Source organism: Stegostoma tigrinum, chromosome 32 (assembly GCF_030684315.1).
Source record: "Stegostoma tigrinum isolate sSteTig4 chromosome 32, sSteTig4.hap1, whole genome shotgun sequence".
Taxonomy (NCBI): Eukaryota; Metazoa; Chordata; class Chondrichthyes; order Orectolobiformes; family Stegostomatidae; genus Stegostoma; species Stegostoma tigrinum.
The window spans coordinates 12,901,748-12,921,769 of NC_081385.1; the positions used below are offsets into that span (position 1 = coordinate 12,901,748).

General features: G+C 42.7%; 1 long non-coding RNA gene across 1 annotated transcript in view; it reads left to right on the top strand.

Moving 5' to 3' along the window:
* Positions 1–8,537, top strand: part of LOC132206164 (uncharacterized) — a 38,054-nt gene extending 29,517 nt beyond the window's left edge. Inside the window, exon 3 of the long non-coding RNA XR_009442871.1 lies at positions 8,331–8,537. This is a non-coding gene — a long non-coding RNA (uncharacterized LOC132206164). The remainder of the gene's footprint in view (positions 1–8,330) is intronic.
* The last annotated feature ends 11,485 nt before the right edge of the window (positions 8,538–20,022 follow it).

Genomic DNA, 20,022 nt, shown 5'->3' on the forward strand with positions numbered 1-20,022 from the left:
TGAAAGGAAATTAGATAAATGCTTGAAATGCAAAGAGTTTCTAGTCTGTGGGGAACAAAGCAGGGAGGGAGATTAATTGGTAGCTCTTTCAAAGACCTAGCATAAGCACAAGACACTGGGTGGTCTTCTGTGCAGTGACATTCTATGATTTTATAGAGTGACCCCTTGACTGTCAAACAAGTTGGCAGTAGCTGGCACTTAGGCAGGGTCTCATACACCAGTGTGACCTAACACAAGTAAGTGTGATCCTTAGGTATACCATGTATAGGTGGGTCTTTTCAATGAACTGATGAGCCTTGGGGTTTTTGCTGTGTTTTGCTGACTGAAACTTCAGCAGGAGATGTAGAACACCAGCCAAAGTTAAATAAGTTTTTCTAACCGTTTACATATCAGGTTATCCATCTGTACTACCATTTAATCCATTTCCAGTCTGGCTAGTGTCTCTGGGCAGCCAAATGCCAATGTAGTCACTATGACCATCCAGGCTACAGCTGTAGAGTAGTCTGAACAAAGACTGGCAATGTTGAGGAACGTGTGCTGATTAAACTTGAAGCTGGACTTAAAGAACTCCAGGTCTGTGAAAGCGCCAGTTGTCTCCTGAGACAACCTGCCAAATTTCACATTAAGATTTTAATATCATGAGTTACCTGAAAATGTGCACTAAGGTTCAAGCATGCTTCAGTTAGGAGGAATAGTGTGAGGTCCTTCATATAATAGCCCCCATTAAAATATGGACTGTGGACACAGATTCATCTCAAACAAGCTTTACATTGTCAGATCAGATTTGGAGACAGAATCTTGCAGAAATACTCATTTTTAGCAGCTGGAAAACTTGTTTCATTTGATACTTTTGATGTAAATTGGAGAGAACTATATGAGCAGATGAATTAAGAACAACGTAGTTCACTCAGCCCTTTAGTTTACTCCACCATTCAATAAGAAAGAATTGAGGATGAGTTGGATGATACCTTCCTCCTTTCTGATCACTGTTGAGTTAGACTTAAATACCCTTCTGATCTATAGCTGTACCTTTAAGCTCAAGACTGAGGCCAGCTTTGTGGTTCAGATTGGCATTCACATCTCCAGAGGTGAGACGCGGTGATCGGGGCCATTACCATCTGTTTACATGTGATTTTACACCGACAATTTCAGTTAATGATTTAGTGCCAGTTTTCAAGCAGCACGTCTGTTTTTTTTTAATGAAGAGTATTCCCCCCTCTAGAATGACTGTAATTGGCTGCTTATTTCTGCTAATTACTAAAATCAAGTTAAATTTCCATGACTGCATCAAAATGCAAAGTGCTTGTAACAATGTTTATTCTCAACTTAAAAAGCCTTTCACATTAACCACACTGATATAAAAGCATTTATAGTCTAATGCTCAAAAATACATCTTACTACCACTGTGACTATTCTAACTAACATTTAAAAAATAGAAACAGTTTGAGGCTAATTGCAGAAGGAGAACAATTCAAGAATAAGCTGCTCTTTAAAAATAATGATATCTGCCCTTGCATCTCAATATTTCATTTATATGAGGGAGATTACAATAGGTAAACTACTGTCTCATCCAATCCAGGCGTGCTGAATATTTTGACACACCAGCAGCATGCCTACCTTCAAACCATCCGATGTTAACCCACTGTGCCAAGGAGTAACAGCTGAGGATTTGAGGTAGGGGAAAAGAAAACAGCCAGAAACTGTGTCCTTATTGAAGACTTTGCTGCTTATTCATCAGTACTACCATTTAAACCATTTCCAGTCTGGCTAGTGTCTCTGGGCAGCCAAATGTCAATGTAGTCACTGTGACCATCCAGGCTACAGCTGTGGTGTAGTCCGAACAAAGACTGGCAATGTTGAGCAACGTGTGCTGATTAAACTTGAAGCTGGACTTAAAGAACTCCATTTAGTCACTAATAAGTCTATTACTTGACTCTTGTGACTGTGCACGTAGACATGGAAATCTAAAATCCATCTTCTTCTTGCAATTTCAAGTATTTTGCCATTAACTCTTGGACTTTGTTTTATGTAGGAGGTTACTCACAGATCACAACAGTGGTGGGTTCAATTGTAATGTGTACTGGCTAACTGATTTTAGGTGGGCTGTTACTGAAAATGATAAACCTATTTACAGCACTTCTGAAGAGGAAATCAGTCTGAGTTCTTGGTTTTGCTTGTTGTCCTGTAACCCGTTCTAGAAGCAGCAAGTAAGAGGGCTTTGGATAAGAACTGCGGGAGAGAACTGCTCAGACTGCAAAATGAAATAAGCTGCTAACTTGTTCAAACACAATAAATTGCGATCCAGCTGACAGTCTAACCACCAAGTCTAAAGAAAACCTCAGCTTTGAACTGTAGGATAGAACTCAGACGTAATATCAGTTGGAACAAGCTACAAGTGAGACTTTAAAAATGCTTATTTCACTACGGTGGGGTAGATCAGAAATTGAGTAATACTAACATTAAATTGTGATAAAATATTTTGATCCAGTGATACTGAAGGAACAGCAATATATTTCCAATGAATCCAGAAAATGTTAGGGAAACTCAATAGAACCTGCAGCGTTTATGAGAACAGAAAATCAGAGCTAATGTTTTGAGTCCAGTCTGACTCTTGTTCTTCGAAACTGAATGGTGTTGGAAATTTCTTATTTCTGTGTCAGGATGGTGAGTGGCTTGGAAGGTAACATGCAGGTGGTAGTATTCCCTTGTAACTGCTACCCTTGCCCCTCGAGATGGTAGTGGCTGTTGCTGTTCAAGAAAGCTTGATGAATTTCTACAGTGTATCTTGTAGATGATATACAATGCTACCACTGAGTATCAGTGGTGGGTGAATGAATGTTTGTGGAAGTGATACCAATTAATCATTCTTTTTTACCTGAATGTTTTTGAGATTCTTGAAAGCTCACTCATCCAGACAAGTGGGGAGTATTCCATTGCAGTCCTGACTCAGGCCTTGTTGATGCTAGAATGGCTTTAGGCAGTCAGGAGGCGAGCTAATTGGTTCAGAAGTCTTAGCCTCTACCTGCTCTTACAGCCGTAGTATTTATATAGCCAGTCCAGTTCAGTTTGTGGCGAATTGTAACCCCTAGGATGTTGACAGTGGAGGGCTCAACAACGGTAATGCCATTAATTATCAAGAGATGATGGTTAGATTCTTTCTTGTTGAGGTGGTCATTGTCTAAGATGTATATCACAAATGTTACTTGCCATTTATCTGCCCAAACCTGGATATTGCCCAGGTCTTACTGCTTTGGACATGAACAGTTTCAGTATCTGAGCAGTCATGAATGGTGCCGAACATTATGCAGTCATCTGTGAACATTCCCACTTCTGACTTTTTGATGGAGGGAAGATCATTGATGAAGCAGCTGAAGAGAGTTGGGGTTAGGTCTTGAAGTAGGTCAAATTATCTAAATATAGTTTCAATACACGTTATTGAAGCAATTCTGCACACACGTCAAGAGATTTATATATTGAATTTCCTAATAAAAAGTAAATTTCAAAATATGTTTACATCTTGAAATCCAATTTACAGCAGGGAGAACTACAGAATTTCAAGATAACAAAGTGTGAAGATGGATGAACACAGCAGGCCAAGCAGCATCTTAGGAGCACAAAAGCTGATGTTTCGGGCCTAGACCCCTCATCAGAAAAGGGGGATGGGGAGAGGGTTCTGAAACAAATAGGGAGAGGGGAGAGGTGGGAAAAAGATGGATAGAGGAGACGATAGGTGGAGAGGAGAGTTGGGAGAGAGATCCCCTGAGGTTGGCCTGGAGGGAGGAGGGTATCATCTTCAGGTTGGGCATCCCTGGAAGAGGCTTCGCAGTGAGGTCAAAGTTGTGATCAGAGATAATGAGAACTGCAGATGCTGGATAATCTGAGATAACAAAGTGTGGAGCTGGATGAACACAGCAGGCCAAGCAGCATCTTAGGAGCACAAAAGCTGACGTTTCGAGCCTAGATCCTTCATCAGAAAAGGGGGATGGGGAGTCTAAGCCTGAAACATCAGCTTTTGTGCTCCTAAGATACTGCTTGGCCTGCTGTGTTCATCCAGCTCCACACTTTGTTATCTCGGATTATCCAGCTTCCGCAGTTCCCATTATCTCTGCAGAATTTCAAGAATTCTTTCAAGATTCAGAAGAGGATTAACATTTACTCCTTTGTCAACTTGGAAGAATCCCTAGAATTTATAAATAGAAAAATCATAAATAATAATTATAATGACTGCATGTGAAAGAATGCTGCCCGTTGTGGAAATTCTTTTCACTATCTTCAGGAATGAAGAAAGAAACTGGCTGAAAAAAAGAGACAGCATGCTGCTGACAAATGTGGAATGTTTTTGAACAATTTGTACAGCAGAAAATGGGCAACGTCACCTACACACTGTGAGGGAGCTTTCTTACTGACTGAAGAAGTGCCAAAACAAGGTGCACACAAGAGCAATGAACAAATCAGCAAATGTAAAGTTAAAATTGGGCAGTGGAAAGGCGATATTAAACATTATGTGGCTAGATTGACAACCTGTGTACTCTTGAATGAAAAATTTGACAAATTCATTCTTGTCAATGAAACCAGCTTCTATGGAAATTAATGGCAGTTGTGGCTCTTAAAAAAGTCAATATGCTTGCATACAGTATACCTGAATGCAGTAGGCTGTTAGCAGTTGGTCTCTGTGACAACGTGTATGTACTGGATGGCTTTTAGATATGGGGAATGAGAGCAACATAAAACTGTTCAAATTCAGTCAGAATTCTTCCACATCAATATTTAAAATATCAACAATGTTATCACTGTCAGCTGGGGAAACAATTGGCCTTGCCAGGTATCCAAAGGACACAGGATCACTGAAGAGTAGTAAACAGATTTAAAAGAAAGAGCTTTGACATTTATTTTCTACCTCGATATAAATACGATCCAAGACGCTAACTCTATCTTGTAAGAAATTTCCATGGAAACAAAGGTCAGTATTCCTCCGCCCTGTGAAAACATGACTTTAGCTGAATTGAGTGATTTTGAAACATTTGAAGGTTAAGTTCAACAACATGAAGCTACTGAAAGACCTTAATGTTCCAGGCTATGAATCTGATTGCACCAGAGCTGCATGCTTCTTATCACCATGTTGTACACAGAGTGCACTCTGTACCCACCATCTCTTATACTTTGTTCTCAACACAGTTGTTAGATAAAATGGTTTGACCATTGTGACTTGAGTGTTCAAAGTGCTGCTTTTGAAACCAATGTCATCTGTATTACATGTGCGCTTTCATCTCAGGTTATTCTGTGGATAACATGCAAGTGTTAACATTGAACTCAACAACAATATTTTAAATGTCCATTTATCCAGAGACTTGCTTATAAATTGTTTCTATCTTCAAAGAACATGGTACTATAGTTATTAGTTCACCCAAGACCTGGTTGAATAAGATATGAGTTTAAATCCGAACAGGTAAATTGGGGAGTTTAAATAAATCAAATATATTAACAATACATCAGCAGTGGTGACTGTGAGACTACTGGATCCCCATAAGACCCTATCTGGTCCATTGTTCCTACTTACACCGATCTATATATGACTCTTGTCCAACAACAAAGAGGTTGCCTGTAAAGCTGTCCTGTGAAATGGCTGGTCAGGTGCTTGGTTGTGTGCAAGGAGCTCATCACCATGTTCTCAAGGTAGGAAAGGGATGGGCAACCTTAAAATGGGGTCGCCCCCTTACTCTGAGATTATGCCCTTCTCCCACAAAAAGAAGCAACCTATCTGCATCCACTCTGTCAGGTCCCCTAAAAGTCTGTTATGTTTCAATATGGTCCCTCTCATTCTTCTAAACTCGAAGGGATACAGGTTCAATCTAGTCAATCATTCCCCACAAGACAGTCCCTCCAGACACAAGACACAGTACCTGGTGTCAGACTTGTGATCATTTCTGGACTGCCGCTAATGCCAGGATATCTTTCCATCAATAAGTGGAGTGATACTGTTTGCAGTGTTCCAGCTGTTGTCTGACCAGACCCTTGTATAGTTTTAGCAAAACCTCCCGACAGTTATATTCCTTTCCTTTTGAACTAAAGGCCAACATTCTGTTTGCCTTCCCTTTTACCCACAGAGCTTATACCTTGCCAAAGATTGCACTTGGTGATGGAGCTGCTCACTTCATACGTTGGACCATGTGGCTGTAAGGATGGCTGATTACTGTAGTTGAAGACATTCACTTATACAGCTGATGATAATAAGTGAATATTCATTTATAATTATGATCATGTATCTACAATAGGCATGTCACCTTTGTGCACTCAGCTTTTTTTTCCTTCTTTCTCTCCCACCATATCTCAGTGCTGACCTGGATACAATGGAACCTCCCTACAATGTGGCCTATTGGCCTTGGTTGGGTGACCTTGAAGATGTTTGTGTTGTAGACAGTTCGGACGTGCTGAGTGTGTCCAGCCCTAGGTCTGCTGCACTTTCCACAGCTTCACCTCCCAAAGGGCTGAGGGTGGCAGGTAAGGTGGAGCTTGGACATCCAACCACCAGGGAGTTGCTTCAGCTTTGGTTGGAGCCCATCAAAGTGAAAGTATGAGGCAAAGTTGAAATACACAAGGGAAGCAGTGTACAACTACCTTATCTCCAGCAAACAAAGAGTGACTTGAATTTATATAGCACATCTAATGACCACCAGGCAATGAAACATTTTTCTAGCATAATGTGAGAGAGACAGTGTCTAATTGGTGTGTACTGAACTCCTGCAAAGCAACAGGGTGATAATGACCAAATAATCTGCTATGTTAATATTGATTGAGAGATGGAGTAGAGATGGAGAAGGCTGAAGACGTACAAAGGTATGAGAAGCAATGACAGAGTAGGCAGGGAGAAACTTTCCCCTTAATAGAAGCATCACTAACCAAGGGGTACATTTTCCAAGTAAGAAGCAGGAGGTTCAGGGAAGATTTAAAGAAATCAGTTTTCACCCAGAGGGTGGTGGGAATCTGGAACTCACTGCTTAAAAGGGTGGTAGAGGTGAGAACTCTTTAGATATTTATGAAGTATTTGGATGAGTGCTTAATAAGCCATAACGTACAAGGCTGAAGGTCAAGTACTGGATAATAGAATTAGAATTGGTATGTGCTTAATGACCAACATGGACACAATGGGACAAATGCCCTTTTACTGTGCTGTAAAAGCTCTGCAGCTGTATGATCTTCACTCAGACATGAGGGATAGCTTCGCTGCTCTTTGAACTAGTGTCATGGGATCCTTGAGATCCACTAGAGACACAGTTCTCAATTTAATGTGCAAGGTGGGACCTCTTGTGCATCACTCCTTCAGCACTATGCTGGAGGATTTTCCACTTTGAGGTTTGCACTCAGGTCTCTTGAGTGGTTGCTCAAGTAACTGAGCTGTGGCTGACATCAGGGTAATTAGTTCGAGCCACATGTGTGAGACTTAAATTAAAATCTGCACTATGGCGACAGACCTTTATGGAGATCATCCAGACTGTACACCCTAAAGTGTCATATCCTGATGATCAAATTATGACTGACTCCTCAAACTGACCGACATAACTGCTAAAACAAAGAACCATAGGTGCTGGAGATCTGAAACAAAAAACTGAAATCATTGGAGATATTCAGCAGATCTGGCAATCTGTGTGAGAAGAAAGCAGAGCTAATGTTTTGAGTCTGGTGCCTCTTCATCAGAACAATTTCTGTTTTTGTAACATAACTGCAAAGTTCTTTTTAGTTACATTGGAACATCCAGCCTCTGGCAGCTCTGTAAGGCTTAACCGGATTTAGCTCCCGTATATGAATTAAAGAACATAATTACTACAAATTTCAGAACCATAAATGTAAAAATGCACTGGCATAAGTACAACAGTTTCAAATGATATCTCTTTTCAGTGACGATGTCTGTTTCCATGGTAACTTTGCTATTGTTTAACCCCTTCTCCCACACAAGCCTATATTTAGCATGGTGCAAGCTGTGATCCAGATGGTGTTAATGCACACTATTGTTTGCATTGTAATCTGAATATTTGTTTCAAACAGTGGAATGTCACACCTGCCTGACACACAGTCAGTGAAGGAACAGGTGCAGCACAACAGGAATTTTAAAGAAATTTAAATATTAACAATCAGCTGGGGGAGAAAATATCAAGAGACAAATTCAAAACAAGCAAAATTGCTATCTTTGAGTTTTTGTCTCAATCCAATGATTATGTTGGGGGTTAAAACCAGTAGTTTAGTGTTGGCTGCTATCATACTGTGAACAAAACATTAGTAAAATGCACATCTGTAGTTGTTCTGATGTTTCTTTTCAAAATTTGTTTTATAACTAGGTGCCTTGTTCAGCCACTGCAGGCTGGAAGTTCCCACAACACCCTTGAGAGATTCAAGATCATCCAAGATAAAGTGGCTCACTTGATCAGCACCCATCCATCACTGTAAGCGCTCATTCTTTTAACCCAGTGGTGCACAATAGTAGCAGTGTGTATCGTCTACAAGATGCATCGCAGCAACTTGCCAACTCCTTTCATACCCACAGCCTTGACCAACTAGAAGGGCAGGACCATAGTTGGGATCACTGCTGAATGCAAGTTTACTTCCAATCACTCACCATCCTGACTTGGAACTATTTTGCTATTCCTTCACTGTTGCTGGGTTAAAGTCCTGGGATTCATTTTGAGACTAGGCCCTGCCTGACTGTCAGTGTGCTTGCAAATCAGACAGAAGGATGAAGTGGATGCAGATAAAGGTGAAAACTTCGACGCATCCTTTTTAAGAGTGTCAACTCTTGACAGACTTTCAATAATTACTTAGTGGGATGCAGACAAATACAGGTATTTCTTCATTTGCACTATATTCTGAACAAGTTACAAAAAGGCTATCACAGCTAAAAGTGCAGAATATCCATGTTGTACAAAGCAGTAGCCTGACACCAATGAACATGATGGTATATTTTGTGTCTTCATAGCCTCGTTCACAGTCCTGTTTTTGTAGGGTTTAGGCAGCATTGTATTCATGGGAGAAATTGTGATTGAAATCCCTGTCTATGTTCATCAATGCCTAGGCTTACACACATCACAATTTATCCTGTAGTGTACCAGGATGGTCCCTGGCATGGAGGCATTGTCTTATGAGCAAGGGCTGAACAGGTTGGGACTCAACTCACTGGAGTTTAGAAGAATAGGGAGTGATCTCATTGGGACATATAGGATTTGTAATGGATTTGACAGAGTAAGTGCTGAGAGAATGCTTCTCCTCATGGGACAGTCTAGTGTCAGAGGGCACAGTCTTAGAATAAAGGGGTAGAAATTTAAGACTGAGGTTGGGAAGAGTTTCTTCACTCAGAGGGCTATGAGTATTTGGGAACTCCTTGTTACAGAGTCCTTGTGTTTACTTATAGCTGAGTTAAATAGATTCATGATGAATAGTGGAATCAAGGCTTTCAGGGAAAAGGCATGAAAAATATTGAATCAGCCATGATCTTATTGAATGGCAGAAAAAGCTTGAGAGGCTGAACAGCTTATTTGCAATAGTCTCATACCAACTTAATTCTGTTATTGTTGGTGACAGTTTAAGCTGTTTATTTTAAGATGCATTGGCGCATTAATGGAGTAGCTCACTTTGCTATCTTCATTAACAAAATGGAATTTATCTGCAGACACTTGGTAACAACACGTATTTGAGGTAAGTGATCATTGTCAGAGAGATTTGAAGAGCACCAGAGGCCAGGATATTAAATTATTGGGTCAGGAAAATTGGGGAGGCTAAGTCGAAATCTACATTAAACAAATCACTGGCAATGATGGACATGTTATGCTTGAGGGAGAACTAGGGTTAAGAAGGCTGCTTTCTCACCAAGAGGAAAGATATAATAAATTTAAGTTATACCAGCTCAATACTGACTAAAAGCTACATTTTGATATCATCGTTCAGGGATAAAAACAGATAATGGGTGCAGAAAATTGTAACAATGTTGTCAATAATTTATGGGTAGGTTTTGTCTTTCTTTAATCCATGCTTTTTCATTTCTTTCACAACTTTATTCTTTTCAGGTTTTGTCTTTTCTGCCAATATTTTACCTCCATATCTAGGACATTGTATTCTTCATTTGTCACTGTTCATTTGATTTTATTTTGATGGGTCTTCCACACAATGTGTTGCTTCTTTTTTCTTTAAGTAAATTAAAAATTCTCAGCTTGGTTTTCAAATCCATTCATGACCTTTCTCCTTCCTATCTTTGTAGTGTTCTTCAACTCTCTGACCCGTTGAGATCTCTGTGCTCCTTTTAATTTGGCCTTTTGTGCATTCCATATTTTGAGTGCCTCATGTCTGTTGGACGTGTTCTAGAACTTTGCTTCCTTTGTCAGCACCTTGTAAACCTTCAGCCTCCATCACCCAGAGGATAGGAGCAGCAGATGGCAACACCACAACCTACAAGTTCCCCTCCAAGCCATGCACCATCCTGAGTTGCAGCTGGCTCAAAACACACGGACAGACACACGCAGTTACACACAATCTCACGCTTGCATACACACTCACTTGCGTACATGCACTTAAGCGCATACTTCTGCACAAATTATTATACGTATTCACACTCTCACATGCACAAACACGATGGCTCAGTGGTTAGCACTGCTGCCTCACAGTGTCAGGGACCCGGGTTCGATTCCAGCCTTGGGCAACTGTCTGAGTGGAGTTTGCACATCGTCCCCGTGTCTGGATGGGTTTCTGCCAGGTGTTCTGGTTTCCTCCCACAGTCCGAAGATGTGCAGGTTAGCTGGATTGACCGTGCTATATTGCCCATAGGGTTCAGGAGTGTGTAAATTAGGTGGCTTAGCCATAGGAAATGCAGGGTTACAGAGAAATGGTAAGGAAATGGGTCTGGGTGAGGTGCTTTTCAGAGGGTCGGTGTGGACTTGTTGGGATGAATGGCCTATTTCTACACTATTGGGATTCTATGACTCCATGAGCACACTCAAATACTCACTCACATATACACAGAGACCCACGTGTGTACTCACTCACGCTCACATATACATATGCATGCTCACTCACATACCCACACACACGTTTCCAACTCACAGACACAAACATGCACACACACATGTATGTTAGAAAATAGGCGCAGAAGAAGGCCATTTGGCCCTTTGAGCCTGTGCCACCATTCAATATGATTATGCAATCACATTGCTGCTTTCTGTCCATACTCTTTGATCCCTTTAGCTGCAAGGGCTACGTCCAGGTCCCTTTTGAATATATCTAACAAACTGACCCCAACAGCTTCCTGTGGGAGAGAATTCCGCAGGCTCACAACTCTCTGAGTGAAGAAATTCTTCCTCATTTCAGCCCTGAATGGGTTACCCCTTATTCTTAGACTGTTTTATACATATGTCACACACACACATGCAGCAAGACACACAAAGGCACAAACACATGCAAGCACACACAAACACTAACAGAGACACATACTAAGATGTGCGCGCGCGCACACACACACACACACACACACACACACACACACACACACACACACACACACACACACACACACACACAGCTTTACTGCCACCATCTCCAAGCCTATTAAGAATCTACAACAAATGATGATCTAGCCAGCACCTTTGAAGATCAAATAACATTTTTAAAAATCCTCCGTGCATCTCTTCACTTCCTTGTCTCTTTTGAACCACTCTTCAAACCCTGTCTCCTTGATCAAAGTTTGGACGTAATTTCTTCTTATGGGACTCAGTGCCAGGCTTTGTTTGATGATGCTCCTGTGAAACATGTTGGGATGTTTTACTGTGTTAGATGTTGCTTTGTTATTGTGAAGCATTCCTTTGGTTTTCTTTCCACCTGCACGCCTTGAATCCATGAAACTGCAGGGGATTCTAATACTTATTCGTCTTGTTGCAGTCATTAAACGTATTTCCACCCACTAAGTTTCTTTTCAGGATGGTGGCTGAAATGCCTTGTCTTATGTCATCTCTTTTTGCCAGGGAGACATAGCTCTCACATTAGTTTGCTCACGGTCTTCAAATTACAGAATGTGACCTTTTTCTTCAAACAGTAAATTTGAAACCAGCTCTGTATATTTATTTCTTAGGATTTTTTAATTAAAAATTGATTTTTGGTACCTTGGTTAATGAAATCCTCCTTACCGCAAACGTAGTGAACTAACTGATCCAGATATTCATGACAAATAGTGACCTTTATAAGGCCATAACTTCACAATAGATTATCCAATTCAGGTGATTCATACATAGAAAGAACGCTTGTACAAAGAGACAAATGTATGAAAGGGATATTTTATTGCTCGATTAAGCTGTGGATTTATGATTAGTAATTTAGTGTGGAAAGAAAGGATTTTATTAAAAGTCTGTGAATGATGTGTCTTTTCTCTTCAACTTGGCTCTTCTCATTGGTGTTATTTAAAAGTCATGAGTGGAGGTATATTATTTTACAGTTTAAACATCTCATCATGATAGGATTTTTGCAGTGAAACATCTCGGCACACCATTGTTGTCTTATAGAATCATGGAGGTTTCAGCACAAACTATTCAGTACTGCCCAGTCGACGCTGGGCTCAATACAACAGCAGTTCAGCTAGCCCCACCATCTCAGTCTTTCCTAATCAACCTTCATTTCCTTTGAAATGGTTTCTTTGATGATCTTTTGAAGTTCACATTTGAATCTATCTCCACCACACTCTTAGAACAGGCCTAAGGAGTTGACTGGCCTATTCCTGTTCCTATGAATCAGTATTTTCTAAAAGTTCATTCTAACATCCTTCTTTTCATATATGAGGCCTCGATTTAGAAGGTCCAGACTCACGTATGCCCCGCTGATTCCTTTTCAACGCGCCCTGCCACCTTGAACTATTTACGCATATATTCCACTAGGAATTATAGCCTTTAATTTATATTGCTTTCCCTCATTCTTCCTACTGGCCAGGTGGCTTCGTGGTCAGCCCTGCATTCTCACAGCACCAGGGGCCCAAGTTCAATTCCACAGTTGGGTGATTTTTCTGCGTGGAGTTTGCACATCCTCCCCGTATCTGTGTAGGTTTCCTTCAGGTGCTCTGGTTTCCTCCCAGAGTGCAAAGATGTGCAGATTGCGTGAATTGGCCCTGGGAAATGCTGGGTTACAGGCATAAGGTAGGGGTGTGTAGTGTGGGTCTGAGTGGGATGCTCTTTGGAGAGTTGGTGTGGACTTGATTGGTCTAATGGCCTGCTTCCACGCTGTAGGGAATTCTGTGATTCAAATTGTATTATTCCATGCTTCTCTGCATTAAATATCATCTACCACATGTCCTCATATTCCCCTTGTTCATCCATGTCTTCTAGAAATCTATCCTATTCCTCCTTATCAGATTATCAGATCAATTATGATTTCAATGAGGTTGTCGACTTGCTGGCTTGTTTTCGTTCAGATGTTTCATCACTGCGCTAGGTGACATCATCAGTGGACCTTCCGATGAAGCGATGTTATTCTACTCTGTTTGGAATGTATGCTGTTTGGTCCTTTATGATGAATAGAGTCATTTCCAGTTTTGATCTGTATGGGTTTGTATATGGGGTCCAAGTCTTGTGATTTATAGCTGTACTGCAGAGCCTCTTCCAAGGATGTCCATCTTGAAGAAGCTGTCTGAAGAAGGGTCCTGACCTGAAACATCAGCTTTCCTGCTCCTCTGATGTTGTCTGGCCTGCTGTGTTCCTCCAGCTCCACAATTTGTTATCTCTGACTCCACATTTTAGTTCTTGCTACCTCAGGAATTTAAAAAACAGATTCCTGAAGAAGGGTCCCGACCCGAAACGTCAGCTTTCTTGCTCCTTTGATGCTGCCTCACCTGCTGTTTTCCTCCAGCTCCACACTTTGTTATCTCTTATTTATGTCCAATTCTATATGTTTGTTTCATTGAATGGCAGAACAGATTCAGTAGGCTGTTAGCCTAATTCTGTTCCTGCATCTTAAGGTTTTATGATCTCCTCACAAATATCGAGTCTTCTAAGTTTTGTGATATCTGCAAATTTTGACATTGTGCCCCATGCATCCAAAATCATTTAATATACGGGTAGTTCCCCTACAACACAATAGTCATATTCTTGTGTGACCTCCCAATCAGAAAATTGGCATGGAAAATCACGTTATATGGAAGTCGCTCTTGAAAATCACTATACCTGTACCTGCATTATGCAAACAACATCTACTATTCATCAATTGTGTTACTGCCAATTCATGCTAATGAAACACGTGTTATAGCTGAACTACCTATATCAATAAAACCAACTGTACTAATACCAGTCTCTGGGGATTCGCATTGTCAACCTTCCTCCAATCATTGAGACTTATCAAAGACAAATTCAACTCTATTTTGGTAGGCCCTTAGACTTTGACAGCTTTGACATTAACGTAATATGTCGCTAAACCACCACCTTAATTTGTAAAACAGTCTTTTATTTTGCAAAGTAACTCCAAGTTTCATGATTGGAATGCTTTTGTGTGAAGAAGTGATGACTCTGGCAAGGATTCATTAATTTGCTTGATTTTTGAGAATGAGAATTAAGAGCAGACCATCCGACAACAGCCCCAGGGAATTTATGATCTTTAAAGAGAATTATTCTAATCCCACCAATGTCTTCCCGCACCTGTTATGGCATTATCCATGGCAGAATTAACCCGTCTCAGAAAAACTAGGATAATAGAGACAGTGTGCTTCACGCTGCAAGATCTGTAATGCAGTGTGTTATCTTCCATACTGACGCATTGTTTTAATTTTTTAAATACATTGGTTATTGAAGAAAGTTTGTAGAACAAATGCATATTTTGTAGGGATACCTCCTACTATTTGCGTATGGAAAGTTTTGTAATTTGCTGAGTTGTGCCAATGTTTTACGGAGTATTTTATGTTTAACAGTTAGGTACATTGTTCAGTAAGTGCTAGATACTGATGTTTCGTTTATTGAGTGCACAGATATGCATGAAAGCAATCTCATGAGAAGAATAAATGTTTATTCTTGTGTGAGTTAATACTGCTAAGAAATTGAGTTGTTTATAGACGAATGCTTGCCAAGAAAGCTTTCTTATTGTTGTTGAGAAATGTGAGTGAAGGGCCAAGAGGTCAATGATGTTGAAAATAATAGCAGATAAAATGTGTTATATAAGATGTAGAATTGACATTAGATTGGGTTTTTCAAGTGGGTAGTTGTAGAAGGAGGGATAGAGAAGGAGCTCCATTGTTATACCAACATACAAATAGGGTGCAGAAGTAGGCCGTTCAGCTCTTCTAGTCTGCTACACCATTCAATCAGATCATAGCTGATCTGTTTAAGTTCTGAGTTCCATATCTTCCATAGTTCTTGGCTAAAGTCGAATGAATCAAACTAGCAGATGGTCTGAAAGGTCTTGATTTTAAAGCAACAAAGTCGAGCAAAGAATTGTGTAGAGCAAAGATTTTTGTAGTTTAGGAGGAACAGGAAAGAAAAATTCAAAGGGAAAGTGCCTGACATAACACTAACTAAATATGCACACAAATATGATAGAGGGACAGGGAATGCATTTGAAAGGCAGATCTCAAAATAATTTAAGTTCTTCATAAATAAAGGGTGCAGAGAAGAGGTTGGGAACAGGATCAGTGGGATTTACAGTTCAACCACGTTTCCACAAATTCTGTAATGCCCCCATTAAGGAGACAATTTACACAGACTAATAAGTATTTCGCATTCAATTGGAAGCTCATTGAGTGTTAACTGAGATAATAATGGGGCAACATGAGCCTGGAGTTCCTGAATTAGTGCAGTAAATAATAACGAGTAATTACACTTCTTTTGGCTATCAAGTGACTCCTATTGGATGTGGGGACTGCGAAAGTTAGCAAAGGACAAGACCTGTGATATACTCTTCAGTTGAATAACTTGACAATGTTTTGTCAAGACTCTTGCCTGAATAATGGTGACCTGGCATCCAGACCATAAGATTACCACTTGCAGTTCAGATCTTTGAGGATGCCCATCTCTACATCAGAAGGTTGCAGAATTAAGGTCTACTCCAGAAACCTAAGTGCAAAATCTACATTGACACTTCTTATATAATACTGAGAGAGTACTGCACTGTCAGAGATACTGTCTTCTGAATGAACTATTAGACCAAGGTCCTCTCTAACCTCTCAAGTAGATCTAAAGGATCTGGATGTGAGTTTGCTTGCTGAGCTGGAAGGTTAGTTTTTGGATGTTTCGTCACCATTCTAGGTAACATCATCAGTGAGCCTCCAGTGAAGCGCTGGTGTTATGTCCCGCTTTCTATTTATCTGTTTAGGTTTCCTTGGGTTGGTGATGTCATTTCCTGCATTGGTGATGTAATTTCCTGTTCTTTTTCTCAGAGGATGGTAGATGGGCTCCAAATCTGTTTGTTTGGGTTTGTTGCTGATTGTTGATATCGGCGATCCCATGGGTGTTCAAGAGATCCTGAACACCATCAAAGACACCAAGATAGAAGAGGATGAAATAATGGTCTCCTTTGACGTAACAGCCCTGTTCACATCGATCAACATCAACCTGGCCAAAGAAACACTGACTACACTATTAGGAGAACCGAAGACACATACACCAGGCACCACCAACCTCATCAGCAAGGACAACGTCATCAAGCTAGTGGACCTATGCCTCACCACCCACTTCACTTTCAATAACAAAACCTACAGACAAACCAACGGTACACCCATGGGATCTCCGATATCAGGGTTCTTAGCAGAGGCAGTAATGCAGAGACTCGAACAAACAGCTCTGCCAATCATCCAACCCAAACTTTGGGTCCGCTACATGGACGACACCTTTGTCATCACTAAACAAAACAAATTAGAAGAAACCTTCAAGACCATCAATAATACCCTTTACTGGCATAACATTCACAAAAGAGGAGGAAAACAACAACAAACTGCCATTCCTAGATGTCACAGTAGAGCGAACAGCCAATGGGGAACTTCAAACCAGCGTCTACAGGAAAACAACACATACGGACCAAATACTGAACTACAGGAGCAACCATCCCAACACCCACAAACGAAGCTGCATTAGAACATTATTCCAACGAGCCACCACACACTGCAGCACAGAGGAACTACAAAGAGCAGAAGAAAATCACCCATACAGCGTATTCAAAAAGAATGGGTACCCTATGAACACAGTGCGCCGATTCCTCAGCAATAAACCCAAACAAACAGACAAAACGGGCCCTGAAACCATAACCACTCTCCCCTACATCAAAGACATTTCCGAAATGACTGCCAGACTACTCGGACCTCTTGGCATCATGGTAGCCCACAAATAATCTTCTGGTCCAGGGTCCGCTCCGTGGAGCAGGACGAGATGTGCTCGCGTTTCTTCTTTCAGAAGGTGCACAAAGCGAGCTCTGTGCTTAGCCACCTGAAGGAGGACGATGGCTCAGTGACCTCGTCTTGGCCCGACATTTTGAGGATCAGCAAATCCTTCTATGCTGGACTGTACGACGCGAAGCCCACGGACAGCACGGCCTCCGAGTCGTTCCTGTCATCTATCACGGAGGCCTTAGATGACGGCACGAGGGAGTGGCTGGACCGGCCAATATCCCTGGATGAGCTGACCAGAGCCCTCAAGTCCTTGGAGAGGAATAAGACTCCTGGGAGCGACGGCTTACCGGTCGAGCTGTATTCTGCTCTGTGGGACCTGGTCGGCCAGGGCCTGCTGGAGGTGTACAATAGTGCGCTTCAGGCAGGGGAAATGTGCAAGTCCATGAGGAAGGGCATCATCACCCTCATTTACAAGAGGAAGGGGGAGAGGGAAGAAATTAAGAATTGGCGTCCCGTTTCACTATTGAATGTGGACTACAAAATCCTGGCCAAGATCATAGCCAACCGGGTCAGGTCTGTCCTGGAGTCAGTGATTCACCCTGACCAAACCTGTGCTGTGCCAGGCAGGAAGATCGCTGAGAGCCTCACGCTCATCAGGGATACGATCGCCTATGTGCAGGACAGGAGGGTGGACACCTGCCTTGTCCGACCGGACTAGGAGAAGGCCTCCAACAGGGCCTCTCATGCTTACATGAGGGACGTCCTCTCCAAATTGGGGTTTGGGGAGGGCATCCGCAATTGGATCTGGCTGCTCTACACCAACATCGTTAGCACAGTCTCGATCAACAGGTGGGAATCGGACAGTTTTCCCATCAGATCTGGAGTCAGGCAGGGCTGCCCGTTCTCTTCTCCTGCCTTGTTCGTGTGCTGTGTGGGGCCCTTCGCCGCATCCATCAGGAAGGATGTGAGCCTGAAGGGCATGACTACCCCAGGCAGCGGAGGCCTTCAGGTCAAGACCTCTCTGTACATGGACAATGTCGCCGTCTTCTGCACCGATCGTCGGTCGGTGAGTAGGCTGTTGGACATCTGTGGCCAGTTTGAACTGGCCTCTGGTGCCAAAGTCAATAGGGGTAAGAGCGAGGCCATGTTCTTCGGGAACTGGGACGACCACTCCTTCATCCCCTTCACCGTCAGGACAGACTACCTGAAGGTGCTGGGTGTTTGGTTCGATGGAACTGGGGCGTGCACTAAGACTTGGGAGGAGTGTATCACCAAACAGAAGCAGAAGCTGGGCAGGTGGACGCTCTGGTCCCTCTCCATCGCGGGTAAGAACCTGTTGTCAGGTGCGAGGGGCTTTCGGTACTGTTGTATGTGGCACGGGCCTGGCCTATTCCCTGGACCTGCGCCGCTGCGGTCACCTGGGACATCTTCCACTTCATTTGGGGGTCGAGGATGGACCGGATCTGCACAGACACCATGTACAAAGACCTGGAAAATGGGGGAAAGGGCGTACCGAACGCCACCCTCGCCCTGACGGCTACCTTTGTGTGTGGCTGCATCAAGCTGTGCGTAGATCCTCAGTACGCAAACACCAAGTGTCACTACTTACTGAGGTTCTACCTGTCCCCGGTGTTGCGAAGGATGGGCCTGGCCTCGTTGCCGCGGAACGCTCCGAGTAGTTGGACCGTCCCGTACCACCTGTCCTTCATGGAGAAATTTTTGAAAGGAAACACCTTTGACCACAAGGCCGTCAGGCAGTGGTCAGCACGTAGTATCCTCAGGACCCTTCGGGAAAAGGAGAGGGTGGATCCCGTCGTGTGGTTCCCCACGCAGACTGCCAAAGTCGTTTGGCAGAATGCCTCATCGCCAGAACTTTCAAACAAGCACAAGGACATTGCTTGGCTGGCGGTGAGAGGGTCTCTGCCAGTGAGATCCTTTATGCATGCCCGGAATCTCTGCGCCACCGCACGCTGCCCTCGAGGCGGCTGCGGGGGGAACGAGACTGTCGATCACCTCCTTCTCTGGAGGGGGATGCAGTGGTATTTATCGAGGTTCGTACCGAGCAGCTCCGTGACGCGGGACTCCGTGCTCTACAGGCTGTTTCCGGGGACGCACACCGAGACCAACATCAACTGCGCCTGGAGGACCATCAATGCGGTGAAAGATGCTCTTTGGTCTGCCCGCAACTTGCTGGTCTGCCAGCTGAAAGAACTGACCCCGACCGAATGTTGCAGACTGGCGCACTCCACGGTCCAGGACTACGTGCTGAGGGACGCGCTAAAGCTTGGGGCAGCCGCCGCCAAGGCGCGGTGGGGAAAGACCACCGTATGAAACCCCTCGTCCAGAATAGAAAAAAGGGCCCTATCTGTTAACTGGGCCCAGCTGGCGCCTTTCCCAACTGGTCAGGGGGCCAACAGGGACTGTGCGGTAAGGCGACTGCCGGGGTATTTTCTTTGCTTTATTTTTTTCCCTTTGTTTTGTTTTTTTCCTTTAGTTGGTGTACGTACCCCCGGGTAACCCGGAGCGGCTTGCATGACTGGGTAGGTGTATAAATGTTTAATTTTTTGTACATTCTATGAATAAAGTATATTTTTTCAAATAAAAAAAGAGGTGATGAAACGTCTGAAAACTAACCTTCCAGCTCAGCGAGCAAACTCGCATCCAGAAACTCAACCTGAGCTGCAAACCTTCTCAAAGCTCGCTAG